Here is a 5747-nt window from a genome sequence, read left to right as displayed (position 1 = left end):
ATTTGATTCGATTCTATGCGATTCGATCCGATCCAATTCAATTCTACAATGCATTGCAAAGCATTACATTTCTACTGAAAGCAAAGCAAATGTTTCATCAGTCATGATGAGGCAATACAAGTAGTCAGATACTGAGCAACAATATATTGGCTGTTTTCTGTATCAGTCTGGATCAGTCTATATCAGTCTTGCAATGCCTTGAAGTACTTTTATTTAATTTAACATTAATTTGCTCTCGAAATATCCATGGAAGTAATTGAAACTTTAAAAAATTGCTGCATCCATCCTGGAACTTGCCGCATCGATCCCGGATCGTCCATGCCCCGCATTGGATTGGATCGCCGAATAGATCATTGTTGACACCACAAGTGGATTATCTTTCATTTTAATCCAGTGAATAATGACCATTCCGCCACAGCATTCCTGCTACTTCCTTTCAAGTTTTGGCGTTGATAATCAATCACTGCTTCCCCCTGTACTGTATTTATCTATACGGGGGTCACAAAGACAAAGACAAACTCACACACACACACACAGGCACACACGCACACGCACACACACACACAGGCACACACGCACACACACACACACACACACACACACACACACACACACACACACACACACACACACACACACACACACACACACACACACACACACACACACACACACACACACACACACACACACACACACAAAGACAAACAGTTCTGTGTCTGTGTACATTCCATGACTGTGTCTCTAATGGCGTGTGTCTGTTAGTGAGTGATAACCAGCAATCAGCGCTGGAGAGTGTGTAGAGTAGAGTAGAGTAGAGTAGAGTAGAGTAGAGTAACTTTATTGATCCCCAGGGGGAAATTCAGGTATCCAGTAGCTTACATAAATACACAAATACACAAAAGCCCACATGGACATTTTAAGAAAAAAAAAAAAAAAAAAAAAAGGAATAGTCATCAGGGTGGGGAAAATAAATAAAATAATAGAGATAAATGTAGAAAAGGTAATTGTGCAAAAAGACATTCTGTGAGTTGGGATAGACCAAAGCAGAAAAAAAACATACTCTGTCAGTTAAGGTAGACAACAAGTGTTGATGGATACATCTATGATATAGTATAGTATGTAGAAGTAGGCAGTGTACAGAGTATGATAGGGGTTGAACATTCTTACAATGTCACAGTAAAGTACAGGTAAGTGTTTTAGGCAAGCACACACACACACCACACACACACACACACACACACACACACACACACACACACACACACACACACACACACACACACACACACACACACACACACACACACACACACACACACACACACACACACACACACACACACACACACACACACACACACACACACAAAGAGGTTCCCCAGTAACTGGGCCAGCTCCGACAGATCACAGTCTTTGCTTGTGGTAAGCAGGAAAAACAAGTATGTCCAGTGGTCAAGGGTCAAAAGTTCCTTAGTGCAGTTATTGGACAGCACACGCACCCTCACACACACACACACACACACACACACACACACACACACACACACACACACACACACACACACACACACACACACACACACCAAGAGGTTTCCCGGGCTGGGCCAGCTCTGGCATCTCAGGCAGTCCAGTCCCCTATGATGATGTTCTTCTTAGTGTCCTTCTGTGTGTTGTTAAACAGCTGAATTGCCCATGGGACAAAGGACTTCCTTAGTCTGTCAGTCCTGCAGGTGAAAGCACGGAGTCTGTGGCTGAACAGACTCAGTTGGTTAGTGAAGGTGGCGTTAAGGGGGTGATGCTGATTGTCCATAATAGAGTCTAGTCTGCTCAGTGTTCTGCTCTCGGTTATTGAGGTGAGTGTCTCCAGTTCCATGCCCACCACTGATCCCGCCTTCCTCACCAGTCTGTCAAGGCGTCCAGCATCTCTCTCTTGTGTGTAAGACACAATACTCATTACACACAACCCACATTAGTGAACGTCTGCAGATGCAGCAAACATTAGGCCATGTGCCACGTAGCCGATGTGAAGATACCATCCTGTGTGAAAGCAACACACAGCACACATTACACACAACACACATTAACCAATGTGTGCAGATATCCTCTTGTGTATAGGGGACATGGAACACTCATTATGCTGCCACAAGTATGAGTATGAGCCCAAATGTAATAGCGCGCTGCACCACAGCGCCCCCCTAGGGTGCCTTTCTTGACAATAGTGGGTTGCCAATCGGAATTTGCATTGCATCCAAGTACAGTAAGTTGCTAACTCAGTTAGCGACGACGCTGAGAGGAAATGCACCCCTGTGCTGCTGAGATGTGTGTGTTGGCAGGATTACAGCATGTGCACGTACCACACATTAGGCTCCATTGTGTGTGTGTGTGTGTGTGTGTGTGTGTGTGTGTGTGTGTGTGTGTGTGTGTGTGTGTGTGTGTGTGTGTGTGTGTGTGTGTGTGTGTGTGTGTGTGTGTGTGTGTGTGTGTGTGTGTGTGTGTGTGTGTGCGTGTGTGACAGACACCATACTCATTGCACACAACCCACATTAGTGAGAGTCTGCTGATGCGGCCGTGTGTATTGGCCACAGAACACACATTAGGCTGATACGTATGTGAAGATACAACCGTGTATGATAGCAACCCACAGCACACATTACGCACAACACACATTAACCAGTGTGTGCAGATATTCTCTTGTGCATAGGCAACATGGAGCACACATTAGGTGTGTATGAAGATACAATCGTGTGTGAAAGCAACACACAGCACACATTACACACAACACACATTAACCAGTGTGTGCAGATGCAACACCCCCTAACTCCATTTCTGAAGACCTGCACTTCTATATTTTTAGAGAACCCTGTTATTGGTTTGGTTTACATTCATATACTTGATAATACTTATAAATAGTTATATTACCGGTACATAAATAAAATAAAACAAATATGCAATTTTGATAGCTTTGTATGAAATAAAAATGAAGATTATTTTCTGAAAAGGCACTTAGGGGGTTTTGCACCTGAACTCTTTCTTGTGTATAGGCGACATGGAGCACACATTAGGGTGCCACGTGTATGAAGTTACCATCCGGTGTGCTGGCTGATGTGCATCACACACATGGGAGACAGGTAATCATGAACAACCTTTGACCCCTTGACCTTGGTAAGTCATCATTGTTTACGCTCTACTGTATGCACAGTAGGGTCAGAATTACTTTCCGCCTGTGCATCAGGGCTTGACATTATTTTTTCCACCCACCTGCCACTGTGGCTAGTGGTTTTCCTGAGTCACAAGCCATTCAGGTATTCCACTAGCCACAGATTTTATATTGGTTTTTTTTCTTCATCGCGATGGTGTACGTCTAACCTTAGAGGATGAGTTGCTAAAGCAAGATGAGTATATAGCTTTCTGCATGGAAGTATGTCAAGTAAATAGAAACTGAGTTACAAACTGATACATAAGGGGCAAACAGAATATAGCCAATGCGTATGTCATACCAAGGAATAAGCTGCCAGCCAAATTGGCTTGTGACACTGAAATCATTACTAGCCACAGCCAGGTTTTACCAGCATTTGGCTGGTTGGCAGGTGCAAGTGTCAAGCCCTGCTGTGCACATATTATATTATTCAGCCTTTCCTATATGATGCTGTGCTGTTCTAGGTTGCGTTTCTAGACAGTAGAAAGTTGCCAATGGAAATTTGCATCGCAACCAAGTATAGTAAGTTGCTGCTCGCTGTGATGACTTTGAGTGTACTTCTTACCTATGGACTAAACGTGGGAAACGCTGCTGGCGGCGTTTCACATCGCATTAAGTACACTAGAGACTTTCTTCTACAGTGCAACCCCGAACGTTCCAAAGAAAATTTCTTGCCTGATCGGGAAAATCAGTACCCCAACCGCACCAAATGTAAACGTAAACGCGGAGAGAAAGCGGGAATCAGACAAAGACTGAAACGAATTAAATCGCGCCTCCCCTTGCCTACCTGTTTGTTAATTAACGCCCAGTCGCTAAGAGGAAAGGCAGATGAACTCGCAGCCAACGCAAGATATATGCACGAGTACAGGGATGCCTGCATTCTGGGGATTACGGAGACCTGGTTGGACAATAACATCGCTTCCAGTGAGGTCGAACCGACCGGCTACACCTTCTACAGAGCTGACCGTGACCCAGGCATCACAGGAAAGTCCCGCGGTGGAGGAGTGGGCTTCTTCATCCGGGATGACTGGTGCCGGAGAGGATCAGTGGTGGTACGGGAGAGCCTCTGTACCCCCGACATCGAACTGCTCTGTGTGTCATTGCGTCCCTTTTACCTGCCACGCGAATTCCCCCAGCTATTTTTCACAGTGATATGTATCCATCCCCAAGCAAATGTTGCTAAGGCATCAGAAGTAATTTTTAATCTTTCCCAGAAACTAGACACCCTCTCCCCTGATGCCCCCAAGTTTTTCCTGGGCGATTTTAATAATTGCTCATTGAAGAAGACTCTTCGTACATATTATCAATATGTAACATGCCCCACTAGGAAGAGTAAGACCCTAGACTTGTGCTATGGCAGTATAAAGGGTGCCTATTCTGCCCTGGCCCTGCCACCACTAGGAGCTTCAGATCACAATGTGGTACATCTCCGGCCTGTTTACCAAAGGCTTCTGGAGAGAGAAAAACCACAGACAAAGACAATCAAGATCTGGAATGAGGAGAGCATCATGGCACTTCAAGGGTGCTTTGACTGTACCGCCTGGGAGGTATTCGAGTGCCCGGACCTAAATGAGCATGTGGAGGTTATATCAGACTATATCACATTCTGTGAAAATTCAGTTGTTTACCTAGTCTGTAAAGATATATCCCAACAATAAACCCTGGGTATCTAAAAAACTTAAATCCCTCCTGAATATAAAAAAATGGGCCCACACGCAGAATGATGAAATTGCTAAGAAGAAAGCACAAAAAGACATTAAGAGACAGATTAAAATAGATAAAAACATTTACAAACAAAAAGTGGAGAAAAACATGACCCAGGGTAATGCCAGGCAAGCATGGCAGTCCATCAAGATGATGACCAATGCCCCCCACAAAGGGAGGGGGAAGCCTAACATCAGTGCCATGGGCCAAGGGGGCTGCGAGTTGGCAAATGACTTGAATGCATTTTTCTCACGCTTTGAAGAAGGAAAAACTGATAAAAACACTGAGAAAGGGTGGCTGAACTTGACACCTAGTCAGCATATCACTATCTCACAGGGAGCAGTCACAAGGGTATTTAAGAACGTCCACACACGAAAGAGCCCTGGCCCAGATAAGATCGGCGGCAGCATCTTAAAGTACTGTGCTGAACAACTATCCCCTGTTTTTACAGTCATTTTCCAGCGGTCCTTAGACCAGTGCACAGTCCCATCACTATGGAAAACATCAGTCATCATTCCAATTCCTAAGGTCCCCTCACCAACTGAGCACAATCACTACCGCCCTATTGCACTAACCTCCCTTGTGATGAAAAGCCTGGAAAGAATAGTGAAGAAACATATTTTCATGCACACCCACCAGTTATTAGACCCACTGCAGTTTGCCTACCGACCCAGCAGGGGGGTGGATGATGCCATCATAACCCTGCTACACCTGGTTTACACACATCTGGAAGCCCCAAAAACCCATGCGAAAATTGTTTTCTTTGACTTTTCATCCGCCTTCAACACAATTAATCCGTACATCCTGGCTCAGAGGATGCACATGGACTTTGGTTTGGATGTGG

This window comes from Engraulis encrasicolus, chromosome 13, assembly GCF_034702125.1.
Source record: "Engraulis encrasicolus isolate BLACKSEA-1 chromosome 13, IST_EnEncr_1.0, whole genome shotgun sequence".
Classification (NCBI taxonomy): domain Eukaryota; kingdom Metazoa; phylum Chordata; class Actinopteri; order Clupeiformes; family Engraulidae; genus Engraulis; species Engraulis encrasicolus.
The sequence above is the reverse complement of the archived record's forward strand: the minus strand, read 5'-3'. Positions refer to the sequence as shown.